Here is a 14,517-nt window from a genome sequence, read left to right on the forward strand (position 1 = left end):
GGACCGATCTTAAATTTTATGACTAAATCTCATTAAATGTTATGACTAAATCTTATTTGATGCACTTACATATCACCACCACAAGTCTTATGGCCGCCAGCATTCCTTGCCAAGTCATTCATATGCCACAGCCAAATGAGTTGTGCATTTTTCTCCATGTTGTCATAAAGAGGGGTCATGGCTCAGCAGTAGAACACATGGCGTTGTACCATAAATATATACACACACACACACACACACACACACACACATATACACATATACATACATACATACATATGCATGCATGCATGCCCCATCAAAAACATCTGCAGTGGTATAAGTAAGATTTTTCTGTGTGGCCACATATTCAACTTGCATTGCCATATGGGCCATTGTTATGTGGGCCACATTACAGTCGCCACATGGAACAATTCAAAGCAGACTCCACCAAGTAGCTGCAGCTGGGCCCCACTCCCCTGCCTCCACCAGGCAGGCCCACTGCCGCCACCTCCAGCAGGTGTGCCAGAGAGCCCCACCAGCCACTCTCCACCGTGACATTTGCCACAGCGGGAGAGCAGGGCCGGTGGGGCTCTCTGGAGCATCTGCCTACTCGGAAATGCTGGCAGGTGCTCCGAAGAACCCCGCCAGTCCCACTCTCCAAAGGCCACAGCAAGAGAGTGGCTAGCAGGGCACTCCAGAGCAGCAGTCCACTCTCTGTTTTACTCTAAGCAAAACAGTGCACAAGCAGCTGTTCTCAACCACCTGCCCTCTGACTTGCACTGAGTCATAGGCTCTCTGGAGAACTGTGTTGGTCAAGGAAGCGGCTAGTGCAGCTCTTCAGAGAGCTGGCCAGGCCAAAATGCCTGCCTTTGAGGGGGTCCTTCCTCAGAGCCAGGCATTGTGGGAGCTGTGTTCCAGAAAATCATCTGTACAGGGATGGGGGATACGATGTGGCAGTGGCGATACAGGGGCGTGGGACATGAGGCAGCGGTAGTAAAGGGATGAGGGATGCAATGAGGCGGTGAGAGCAGGGTCAGCGGCAGCACATGCACTCACCCGCCTCAGGCGGTGGGAGAGCTTGTGCCAGGGCTGGGCTGTAGACTGTGTATCAGCTAGTGTATCAAGCTGTAAATCAGTCTTTTAACTACAAATATTTATTAAGCCATACTTTACTGAGGACAATATTTATTTTTATGGTGAAGTTGTTGTTGTTTTTTAAAGACTGTACTGGAGAAAAAAATAGGAAGGAAAGCAGAACTTCTCACTGTTATCATTAAGCTAAGCATGCTAGCAACTCTTCCATGCTAGAAGAGTGAAAAGGGAAATCTGCCACATACATAGCTACCACAGACCTGTGAAGTTTGTCACTTAGGTAATCATTGCATGGAACAATAGCTATCTACTCCAGGCAAGCAGGAGAGAAGCAAATTACAAGGCTAGTCTTCAGCCTTAAAAACAAGGCTGAAGACAGACAAGTTATATATAATGATGTCTGGGGAAAACCATCTGTTTACAAATACATACAGAAGAGAAGTGGGAGAATAGGCTTGTAAAAGTGGTTGGTAATTAGCTGGGTGAGAATGGGCAAGTCTTGTGCTAACATTGGTGCAGTGAGTCAGATTATTCTGCCTCATGCCTCTATATACCCCATACCCTAACAGAACGATGCTCTACATGTCTACTCAGAAGTAAGTCCCACTCAATTCAATGGGGCTTACTGCCAGGTAAGTGGGTATAGATTTGCAGCTTAAATGTCTTTATTCTCTTTAATATGGGGATGCATTTCTTTCTCCCTTTCCCCTTCACAAACATACTAACCAGGAAATCTGTTAGAAATGCTTGAGAAAGCTGCTTATCATCTTAGCCTGGAAGCAGATATGCACTTAGAAATTTCCTTCTGCTCTTCATTTTCTATAGGAACAGACCATAGGTGAGGAAAAGAAGGAAATGCAGATAGGTGGCAGATTGCTGTGGCACTGCTGGGTGGATGAACTGACAGCTATTTCCAGGCAAGACTGGAGGAAGTTTACAAGTGTAGGACAGTTACAGTTCCCAACTTTTTGGGGCCAGTGAGCACATTTGGAATTTGCGAGTATCATGGGTGTTTTCATAAAATGGCTGCCATGGGGGCAGGGCTACACTCATTACCCAGAAAGCAAACTGGTGAGACTAAAAGAAAAGTAACTTGCCCGAGAACCTAAGTACAAGGCAGGGATGATTTCTGAGCTCCAAAACACCAAACTACTCTATTAAAATTTCATGAGAAATCATGGAGGACCGGGGAAGTGCCAGATGACTGGAGGAGGGCTAACGTTGTCCCTATCTTCAAAAAGGGTAAAAAGGAGGAACCTGGGAACTACAGACCAGTCAGTCTGACATCAATCCCTGGGAAAATTCTGGAGCAGATCATAAAGCAATCCATCTGTAAGCACCTTGACAACAATGCAGTGATTACTCGAAGCCAACATGGATTTGTCAAAAACAAGTCCTGCCAGACAAATCTGATCTCATTTTTTGATCAAGTCACCTCCCTTGTAGACCGTGGGAATGCTGTAGACATCATATACCTCGACTTCAGCAAAGCTTTCGACAAAGTGCCCCATGATATCCTGATGAGCAAACTAGCTCGAAGTGGGCTAGATGAAACAACGATCATGTGGATCCACAGTTGGCTACAGAATCGGACCCAAAGAGTGCTTATTAATGGGACCTTCTCAAGCTGGGGAGAGGTAACGAGTGGGGTACCGCAGGGCTCAGTCCTGGGCCCAGTGCTCTTCAATATTTTTATTAATGACTTGGAGGAGGAGGTGCAGGGAATGCTGATCAAATTTGCAGATGACACAAAATTGGGAGGGATAGCTAATACTTTGGAAGACAGAAACAAAATTCAAAGTGATCTGGATAGACTGGAGTGCTGGGCAGAAAACAACAGAATGGCATTTAATAGGGACAAATGCCAAGTTCTGCACCTAGGAAAAAGAAACCAAATGCACAGTTACAAGATGGGGGATACGTGGCTCAACCACACTACGAGCGAGAAGGATCTTGGAATTGTCGTCGATCACAAGCTGAATATGAGCCAACAATGTGATGTGGCTGCAAAAAAGGCAAATGCTATTTTGGGCTGCATTCATAGAAGCATCGCTTCCAAATCCCGGGAAGTACTAGTTCCCCTCTACTCAGCACTGGTTAGGCCTCATCTGGAGTACTGTGTCCAGTTCTGGGCACCACACTTTAAGAAGGATGCAGACAAGCTGGAGAGGGTTCAAAGGAGGGCAACAAAGATGATCAGGGGACTGGAAACAAAGCCCTATGAAGAGAGACTGAAAGAACTGGGCATGTTTAGCCTTGAGAAGAGAAGACTGAGGGGAGATATGATAGCGCTCTTCAAGTACTTGAAAGGTTGTCACAGAGAAGAAGGCCAGGATCTCTTCTCGATCATCCCAGAGTGCAGGACACGGAATAATGGGCTCAAGTTACAGGAAGCCAGATTCCGACTGAACATCAGGAAAAACTTCCTGAGTGTCAGAGCAATACGGCAATGGAACCAATTACCTGGGGAGGTGGTGGGCTCTCCCACACTGGAGGCCTTCAAGACGAGGCTGGACAGCCATTTGTCAGGGATGCTCTGACTTGGATTCCTGCATTGAGCAGGGGGTTGGACTCGATGGCCTTGTAGGCCCCTTCCAACCCTACTATTCTATGATTCTATGATTCTATGAAAACCAAACAAAGATGGCGCTGGAGGGCAGCCCTTTGCTGTGTAGCATGACAGCCTCTCAATTAATGTTTAAAAAAAAATCTTAAGAAACAAAATAAAATTCAGGAGAGGCAGGGAGCGTAGCAGGCACATAGCACATTGGTGCCCGCAGGCACCACGTTGGAGACCCCAGTTACTGGGGTTCGACTGAGCCAAGCATATTTAAAACAGCAAAACCTTATGATTTATTTTAATGTTTTATAAATATAAGCTCTAGAGACGCATGGGTTGCATGTAGAATAGTCAGGGATGGTGTCAGAAATCAGCATAGTTAGGCACCTTTTATCAGCTTAGGCTGATATACCAACTACAACCCTATCTGGCTACAGTTATCCATGATCTGGTAACATCTCGTATAACACTGCAATGTGTTATATGTGGGGCTGCCTTTGAAAATGGTCCAGAAACCTCAGCAGATCCAAAAATAGGGCAGCAAGATTGTTAACAAGACTGGTTGATATGATCATATTATGCCAGTGCTCCATGATCTGCACTGGCTTCCAGTCTGTTTCTTGGCCCAGTTAAAAGTGATGCTATTAGCTTTTAAAGCACTAAATAGCTTGGGGCCAGGTTACCTGAAAGATAGTCTCCTCCCATATATACCTACCCGGACTATCTTCAGGGGCCATTCTTCAGGTGCCCTGCCAAACAAAGTGAAGTGGGTGGCTACTAAGGAAAGGGGCTTTTCGGGGGTGGCATTCCAGTTGTGGAATGCCCTCTGCAGACAGGCTTGTCTGACACCTACATTGTGGTCATTTCCGTGCCAGATGAAGACCTTTTTATTTCCCCAGGCTTTTTAGTTCTTCAGCTTTATTTTTAGATGTGTGTCCTTGTGTTTTTAGATCTTTCCCTGCTGGTGGTTTTTACTCTGGTTTTATTCTGTTTTAAACTTTTAAAGGTTTTATGTTACATTTGATCAAGTACTATTTTGCATTTTTAATTTTTGTGAATCATGTTGTCCTTGCCTGTTCACCAGTCCTCTCCAGTGAGCAGAGAGAGAAAAGGAACAGCAGCTCCCTACAGACCCTGATCTCGCATTCTGGGGAGTGGTGACAATTGGGTCTAGAAGGACAGGGTAAGGAGCAAGAACAAGGTGGTGGAACTACTCGCCCCCCCCCCCAGGGCATCTTGCCCAAGGGCACTACAAAACCTGGAAAGCAGAGTAAAAATAATTCAGAACTAGATAAATGCTTAAAAATAAACTTTAAGTTACATATAAAATGAGTAGGAATTATGAAGCTTAAAGTGCTCTCATATGAATACATCCACATATATTTCTAATGCTCAGTTTGGAATTGTGCTTATGTTGATATTCTGAGTCTGCTTTTCAGCATGAAGTCCTTCCCCCCAGCAGTTTAAAAGCAATTATAAACATATACAATTAAAAATCAAACATAGTATAGTCAAGAACAGAAATGATGGTTCTAAAATCCTTCTGATGTTAATTGTGAGGAAAGGAGTTACAGTTTAAAAAATGGAGAAACAGATTTTGAAAAGTATTTTAGCCAGTCCAGAAAAATAAAACTGCTAAGAATTTGCCATTCTGTTTATGAAAAGTACTTAGCTAAATGTTCAGCACAATCATATGCAGGCTTACTGTGTTCAATAAAGTTTACTCCACAGCAACTGTGTTTAAGATTGCAGCCTTAGTGTATGAATTAAGGGAAGCAACATCATCACAGGCTTTCTGAAAGAATAAGAATATCTACTGGCCTGCTTCCATCTCAGCTTTCATACCTGCCCATATGTTGCTCTTTCCCTGGAATAGCATCCCATTCTCTACAGCTTGCTTTTCCACTCCTTAACATTTTACTTGAACCCCACTTGAACAAGAGATCACTTTATTGTGGATCACTTTAGCTTCACCTAAATTGTTTGTCAGTCAAGGATTTGGTCAGAGGGAACTGAAATCTTATAATAGGAATGGCAATATATAAAAAAAGTAGGGGAATATTTCAGCCTCCCAGAACACTCTGTGTTGTCTATGACCTTAAGGTGGCCATTCTTGAACAAAGGAACTTCAAAGACAGATAAACACAAAATTGCTGATGTACAATTAAGAGTTCAACTCTGTTTCCTATGGTTTGAATAAGATTTTTTAAATCACATTACATATGTTAATCCGCTTACCATTACACTGTTATCACCCAACAATATTTTGTGAATGGCAATGACTGATAATGACATTATCACTGTCTGTACTTTTTTGCATTTCAATTCCTTCTGACGGCATCGCTTACATTTCCCCTCCCCATCCCAACAGCATGTGTACATAAATTTGCAAATTTGAGGTTAACACTTCATGAATCTGATGAAGCAGGTAATGTCTATAAAAGCTTATGCCGGAATAAGTGTGCTAGTCTTTAAGGTGCCCCAAGTCTCTTGCTTGTTTTTGCTGCAACAGACTAACACAGCTACCCGCTCTGGAAATTGTAATTTGTGAAAGATGTCTGTGCAGTAAAGGCAAGTACTAAATGCATCACATATCTTGTTCTTTCCTCTCCAATACTTTGGCATTACAATAACCAAGACCTAACTATCCAGCCAGTACAGCACTGACAATTGCCATAGTGAAACATTCTCGATGGTGTAGTGGAGCAAGGGCTCGCAGGGACACTTTCTTATTAGGAGGGATGCTGATGTCATCCGCCACCTCTCTCAGAATTCCCTGTTCCCTCTGAGTTTAGCTGCAATATTCACAATAGCTTGTGGGCGGGAACGGGGGGGGAGGGGGGAATGAATTTTCCCAACAACAATACATTGCTCCCTGTTGTAATGCGAAGTATTTTTCAGGTGACTTGGTCTTGAATTGGGCAATTAAGACCCATGAGCTTTTCAAAACTCCTGCTGGAGATTTTGATCCTTTTGTAAGTATGGGGTTGTCGGTAGAACCATCTGGTTGCTAGGACAACCTTGGAATGTTCATTCAAAAGCTAGCAGCTTGGAGTGAGCAGAAAACCAGTAGAACTTGTCAGTTCCAACTGTCTGAATTTTTGGACTCTCCTTGGGGGCGTAGCTATGGGGACTGTCATGATGAGTGCCTGCACTTCAAAATTTATCACTACATTACTGTACACTCTCAGTTAGCCTACTCTTTAATTCCAGCATTCTAAATTTGAAGTGAGCTGAACAGCATGTTTGATGTTACCAAACATCAGAAAACAGAAGCCCAGAAATAGTATAAAGCTACTCATACATAAAAATAAGGATATTGCTACATACCTCTTTATGTTCATCACACTAGCAATCACAGTCTTTAACACATCACTCAGCATTTATATAGCACTTTTGGAGAGTTCAGTAATTATCTCTATAATGCTTATTCCACCATTGCCAATTGTTGTTGTTGTTCAGTCGTTCAGTCGTGTCCGACTCTTCGTGACCCCATGGACCATAGTACGCCAGGCCTTCCTGTCCTGCGCTCTCTCCCGGAGCGTGCTCAAGTTCATATTCATTGCATCCGTGATGCTATCTAGCCATCTCATCCTCTGCCGTCCCCTTCTCCTTTTGCCTTCAGTCTTTCCCAGCATCAGGGTCTTTTCCAGAGAGTTTTCTCTTCGCATTAGGTGGCCAAAATATTTCAGCTTCAGCTTCAGTATCTGTCCTTCCAAGGAGCACTCAGGGTTGATTTCCTTTAGGATGGACTGATTTGACCTCCTTGCAGTCCAGGGCACTCGTAAGAGTCTTCTCCAGCACCACAGTTCGAAAGCATCAATTCTTCGGCGCTCAGCCTTCCTTATAGTCCAGCTCTCACAGCCATACATTACTACTGGGAAAACCATAGCTTTGATTAGACAGACCTTTGTCGGCAAGGTGATGTCTCTGCTTCTTACTATGCTGTCTAGGTTTGCCATAGCTTTCCTCCCAAGGAGCAAGCGTCTTTTAATTTCATGGCTACAGTCACCGTCTGCGGTGATCTTGGAGCCCAAGAAAGTAAAATCTGTCACTGCTGCCATTTCTTCCCCTTCTATATGCCAGGAAGTGATGGGGCCAGATGCCATGATCTTAGTTTTTTTAATGTTGAGTTTCAAACCAGCTTTTGCACTCTCCTCTTTCACCCTCAACAAGAGGCTCTTGAGATCCTCTTCGCTTTCTGCCATTAGGGTGGTATCGTCTGCATATCGGAGGTTGTTGATAATTCTCCCAGCAATCTTAATTCCGACCTCTGATTCATCCAACCCGGCATTTCTCATGATGTACTCTGCATATAAGTTAAATAAGCAGGGTGACAATATGCAGCCTTGTCGTACTCCTTTCCCAATTTTGAACCAATCGGTTGTTCCATGTCTGGTTCTGACTGTTGCTTCTTGACCCTCGTACAGGTTTCTCAGGAGACAGGTAAGGTGGTCTGGTACTCCCATCACTTTAAGAATTTGCCACAGTTTGTTGTGATCCACACAATCAAAGGCTTTAGCGTAGTCAATGAAGCAGAAATAGACGTTTTTCTGGAATTCTCTTGCTTTCTCCATGATGCAGCGAATGTTGGCGATTTGATCTCTAGTTCCTCTGCCTCTTCTAAACCCAGCTTGTACTTCCGGTAGTTCTCGGTTCGCATACTGCTGAAGCCCAGCTTGTAGGATTTTGAGCATCACCTTGCTGGCATGTGAAATGAGCGCAATTGTGCGGTAGTTTGAACACTCTTTGGCGTTGCCCTTCTTTGGAATTGGAATGTAAACTGACCTTTTCCAGTCTTGTGGCCACTGTTGAGTGTTCCAGATTTGTTGGCATATTGAATGCAGCACTTTAACAGCATCATCTTTTAGGATTTTAAATAGCTCGGCTGGAATACTGTCATCTCCGCTAGCTTTGTTGTTAATAATGCTTCCTAAGGCCCACTTGACTTCACTCTCTAGGATGTCCGGCTCAAGTTCAGTGACTGCACTATCATGGCTATCAGGGACATTCAGATCTTTCCTGTATAGTTCTTCTGTGTATTCTTGCCACCTCTTCTTAATCTCATCTGCTTCTGTTAGGTCCCTGCCTTCTTTGTCCTTTATCATGCCCGTCTTTGCACAAAACGTTCCCTTGAGATCTCCAATTTTCTTGAAGAGATCTCTAGTCTTTCCCATTCTGTTGTTTTCCTCGATTTCTTTGCATTGTTCATTTAAGAAGGCCTTCTTGTCTCTCCTTGCTATTCTCTGGAACTCTGCATTCAGTTGGGTATATCATCCCCTTTCTCCCTTGCTTTTCACTGCCCTTCTTTCGTGAGCTACTTGTAAAGCCTCATCAGACAGCCACTTGGCTTTCTTGCATTTCTTTTTCTTTGGGATGGATTTCGTTGCTGCCTCCTGAACAATGTTACGGCCCTCCGTCCATAGTTCCTCAGGCACTCTGTCTATCAGGTCTAATCCCTGAAATCTATTCCTCACCTCCACTGTATATTCATCAGGGATATGATTTAGGTCATACCTGAACGGTTTAGTGGTTTTCCCGACGTTCTTCAATTTAAGACGAAATTTTGCAAGAAGCAGCTCATGATCTGAGCCACAGTCAGCTCCAGGTCTTGTTTTTACTGACTGTATGGAGCTTCTCCATCTTTGGCTGCAAAGGACATAATCAATCTGATCTTGATATTGACCATCTGGTGACGTCCATGTGTAGAGTCGCCTCTTGTGCTGTTGGAAAAGAGTGTTTGCTATGATCAGCATGTTCTCTTGGCAAAACTCTATTAGCTTTTGTCCTGCTTCATTTTGTACACCAAGGCCGTGCCTGCCTGTTATCCCGGTGATTTCTTGACTTCCTACTTTAGCATTCCAATCCCCTATGATGAAGAGGACATCTTTTTTTGGTGTTAGTTCTAGAAGGTGTTGTAGGTCTTCATAGAACCGATCAACCTCAGCTTCTTCGGCCTCAGTGGTTGGGGCATAGACTTGAATTACTGTGATGTTGAATGCTTTGCCTTGGATTCGTACTGAGATCATTCTATCATTTTTAAGATTGTACCCCAGTACTGCTTTTCCCACCCTTTTGTTGACTATGAGTGCTACTCCATTTCTTCTAAGGGATTCTTGCCCACAATAGTAGATATGATGGTCACCTGAATTAAATTCGCCCATGCCTGTCCATTTTAGTTCGCTGATTCCCAAGATGTCGATGTTCAATCTTGCCATCTCATGTTTGACCACCTCCAGCTTACCTTGATTCATTGATCTGACATTCCAGGTTCCTAAACAATATTGTTCTTTACAGCATCGGATTTTCTTTTCACCACCAGACACATCCACAGCTGAGTGTCCTTTCGGCTTTGGCCCAGCCGCTTCACTCTTTCTGGCGCTACTTGGAAATACCCTCTGCTCTTCCCCAGTAGCATATTGGACACCTTCCGACCTGAGGGGCTCATCTTCCGGCGTCATATCTTTTAGCCTTGTGATACGTTCCATGGGGTTTTCTTGGCAAGAATACTGGAGTGGGTTGCCATTTCCTTCTCCAGTGGACCACATTTTGTCAGAACTCTCTGCCATGACCTGTCCGTCTTGGGTGGCCCTGCACGGCATAGCTTATGGCTTCACTGAGTTACGCAAGCCCCTTCGCCACAACAAGGCAGTGATCCATGAAGGGGACCATTGCCAATAGCATCCTCATATTGTAGCAGTCTAAGGCTGAAGCTAAAAGATAGTATCTTGCCTAAAAACCCCTAAGGAGTTTATAGGCATGACTAGAACCAAAGACTTCTTGTTCAGTTCATGTTCTTGACCACTAAATAAGATTGAAGGGCTACAAAGTTTACCCCAATTGTCAAAAAGGCTAAGTCAAAGCAATTCATTTATTTTCTTCAGTGAAGGAAATTTGATAGCTCCATACTTCTCCCACAAAAGCTGAACTCCATGACATGATCCACAGGATTGAAGGGAGCAGACTTTACTTCCAGAGTTTGTTCTCTCACAATCGCAGAGAAAGGGCTTTACTCTACCGGTAAAGTGTTTTTCCACTTCTGTACCGTTTATACCACCAATGAGGGGGAGCAAACCAAGTTAGCAATGTGGCTGCTACAGAAGTGAGGCACTTGAAGACTGAAATAAACAACTGCTGTTTGAGACAAACTAAGATACAAGTTGAGATACAAACAGACCAATAGGTATGTACACACTCCTGTATTGTTTTGCCAATATTCAGAGCAAAAGAAGCTTGACTAGGGAACAATTGAACTCAGCTTTCAAGGCCACCTTAATCTCAACACTATTAGATTTCCACTGGTAGATTTTAGCCCCTTTGTTGAACTTCCTTCTATTCCATGGATGATCACTGCAAAAGCAGCTTGGTCATTACATTTAGGTACAGTAAACCGAAGTTATTTATTTTACCTGGGAGTCAGTTGTACTGAACTGAATGAGATTTACTTCTGCGTAGACATGCATAGGATGGCACTGTTGCTAACAACACTAATAGTGAAAAATGAAAGTACTATGCTGGATTTCTATAGGCCTCATTTCAAATTATAGTTTAAACTTATTATTAGAAATGCAAAATCCACTGCAACCAAACCATTTACCATTTTAATGGTGACCTATCCTTAAAATCACGTCAGAGTAGATCTCCGGCACCATCATCAAGATCCTTGCGTTTTTTCCCCAGTGAGCCAATTGCAACTGACAAGTTCTACTGGTTTTCCGCCCACTCCAAGCTGCTAGCTTTTGAATAAACATTCCAGGGTTGTCCTAGCAACCAGATGGCTCTACCCACAATCCCATATTTACAAAAGGGTTAAAATCCAAACAAGGTTTTCTGCATATGGAAATAATAGTGGCAAATTATCTATCGATGGCAAATAAGCAATATACTGGTTCATTTTTCTCCATTTTAACATGAAATAAACCATGAAATTCTCATAATTGTTAATGTGAATGATGTAGACTAATTCCACAGATTCAGTGTTACCTACATTTGAGTGGACATATTTAAATTGCAAGTGCTTGCAATTTGTAATTCCATTACATACTTCAGAGACAGACCAGAAATGACAATATGTATATAGTAGTATTCATACTATTCATACTAACTGAGAGTTCAATTTTATTTTATATGTACTGATGCTTTAGAATATAGGTTGCCTTCACTAGTGCAGCAGGTATCAAAGAGATACAGACATAAAATAACCTTTTTGTTCCAAGTGTTCTTGTTTGTCTGCTGTTGTCATTGTTGCTGCTGCTTTCCACTTTCTATATGAGTTTTTTTAAACAAACAAAAGCTGTTTTTTTATGAGTCTAGATGACAACCGTTCAAATTACTTACTAGTTAGAGATTGGTAACTTTCCAATTTTCACAAAATATTTATAAAGATCAACCATAATTATTTAACAAATTACTTTTTACTACACGTGCTAGAGTAAAAGTAGAATGAAAATCTAGATGCAACATTGCATAAACTTCTTGAATGAGAAATTTACTGCACCAATGTGGACATACTTGGGGGTGTGGGGTAAAAGGGCAGGGAACACACAACACTACACTGTGAAATATCAGTAAGAGGTTAGCCTTATTCATGCATTTGCCTGAACACACGAGGGTTTAAATTGGGTAGGGGATTGGGCCACACTTACCTCCCCACCCCCTACATTCCCATGCATGCCAGCCCTGCTCCCTCACCCCCCAATTTCCCCATGTCGTCCCCACATTCCCACATTGGTCTGAATGGGTCTTCAATTTGTACTCAAGTGAACATGAGTAGAACGCCCCTTCAAACCTTGCAGCTCAACATGGCAAGACTGAGGACAGAAGGGGCACAGCCAGCAGACCATGAGAAACAAATTGTAATGTAGGGTAATGGACAAACCATTAGATTTAGATCAAGGAGACCTGTGTTCCAATCCACTCTGAATCACAAAGGTGACTGAGTAATTTTGTGCCAGTTACTATTTCTCACTCTGCCAAACCTCATATATTATGCAGATAAAATGTTCAAACACCTTGGCACACCGCTCTGCATTTCTTGGAAGAAGGGTGGGATACTAATGTTACCCACTTCCCAACCCAGAGCAGCAAGATGTTCCAGCTGCTGCTGGAAAAGCTGCTACATTTAGTTCCTTTTGCAATGAGAACACTGGAGATATATGGTGTCTTTGTAACCTGTCCTTTTTTTGCAAATAAATTTACAAATATATAAGCAAAGCATCATGGAAGAGAATAGGTATTCCTAAAACAGGCAGCAAATCTCCTGACCGTTGCATCAGATTCCCCAAAAGTACTTTGTGTAGCCTCACCAAGGTGGACATGCCAGTTTAGCTAATTCCATCTAAACCCATACTGTTCAAGCAGAATATGAGCCAACAATGTGATGTGTCTGAAAAAAAGGCAAATGCTATTTTGGGCTGCATTCATAGAAGCATAGCATAGTTTCCAAATCACGTCAAGTACTAGTCCCCCTCTACTCAGCACTGGCTAGGCCTCATCTGGAGTACTGCGTCCAGTTCTGGGCACCACACTTTAAGAAGGATGCAGACAAGCTGCAGAGGGTTCAGAGGAGGGCAACAAAGATGATCAGGAGACTGGAAACAAAGCCCTATGAAGAGAGACTGAAAGAACTGGGCATGAGAAGAGAAGACTGAGGGGAGATATGATTTGTTGTTGTTCAGTCATTGAGTCGTGTCCGACTCTTCGTGACCCCATGGACCATAGCACACCAGGCCTTCCTGTCCTGCACTCTCTCTCGGAGCGTGCTCAAGTCCATATTCATAGCATCAGTGATGCTATCTAGCCATCTCATCCTCTGCTGTCCCCTTCTCCTTTTGCCTTCAGTCTTTCCCAGCATCAGGGTCTTTTCCAGGGAGTTTTCTCTTCGCATTAGGTGGCCAAAATATTTGAGCTTCAGCTTCAGTATCTGTCCTTCCAATGAGCACTCAGGGTTGATTTCCTTTAGGATTGACTGATTTGACCTCCTTGCAGTCCAGGGGACTAGCAAGAGTCTTCTCCAGCACCACAGTTCGAAAGCATCAATTCTTCGGCACTCAGCCTTCCTTATAGCCAAACTCTCACAGCCATACGTTGCTACTGGGAAAACCATAGCTTTGATTATACGGACCTTTGTCGGCAAGGTGATGTCTCTGCTTCTTACTATGCTGTCTAGCTGTGCCATAGCTTTCCTCCCAAGGAGCAAGCGTCTTTTAATTTCATGATTACAGTCACCGACTGTGGTGATCTTGAAGCCCAAGAAAGTAAAATCTGTCACTGCTTCCATTTCTTCCCCTTCCATATGCCAGGAAGTGATGGGGCCAGATGCCATGATCTTCGTTTTTTTAATGTTGAGTTTCAAACCAGCTTTTGCACTCTCCACTTTCACCCTCAACAAGAGGCTGTTTAGATCCTCTTTGCTTTCTGCCATTAGGGTAGTATTGTCTGCGTATCTGAGGTTATTGATAATTCTCCCGGCAATCTTAATTCCGACCTGTGATTCATCCAATCCAGCTACTCTGCATATAAGTTAAATAAACAGGGCGACAATATGCAGCCTTGTCATACTCCTTTCCCAATTTTGAACCAATCAGTTGTTCCATGTCTGGTTCTTACTGTTGCTTCTTGACTCTTGAGATGGGAGTACCAGACCACCTTACCTGTCTCCTGAGAAACCTGTACGAGGGACAAGAAGCAACAGTAAGAACCGGACATGGAACAACCAATTGGTTCAAAATTGGGAAAGGAGTACGACATGGCTGTATACTGTCGCCATGCTTATTTAATTTATATGCAGAGTACATCATGAGAAACGCCGCCGGGTTGGATGAATCACAGGATTAAGAATTGCTGGGAGAATTATCAACAACCTCAGAGACGCAGACGATACC

The 14,517-nt window shown here is 43.3% G+C and overlaps 1 protein-coding gene across 9 annotated transcripts in view; it reads right to left on the bottom strand.

The window, feature by feature from the left end:
- The window catches only part of AVEN (apoptosis and caspase activation inhibitor), a 184,285-nt gene that overhangs the window by 141,105 nt on the left and 28,663 nt on the right, over positions 1-14,517 (bottom strand). The gene's annotated exons all lie outside the window — the stretch shown is intronic.

The sequence above is a fragment of the Heloderma suspectum genome, chromosome 1, assembly GCF_057233095.1.
Source record: "Heloderma suspectum isolate Gila_16-S chromosome 1, 16-S_ref, whole genome shotgun sequence".
Lineage (NCBI taxonomy): Eukaryota > Metazoa > Chordata > Lepidosauria > Squamata > Helodermatidae > Heloderma > Heloderma suspectum.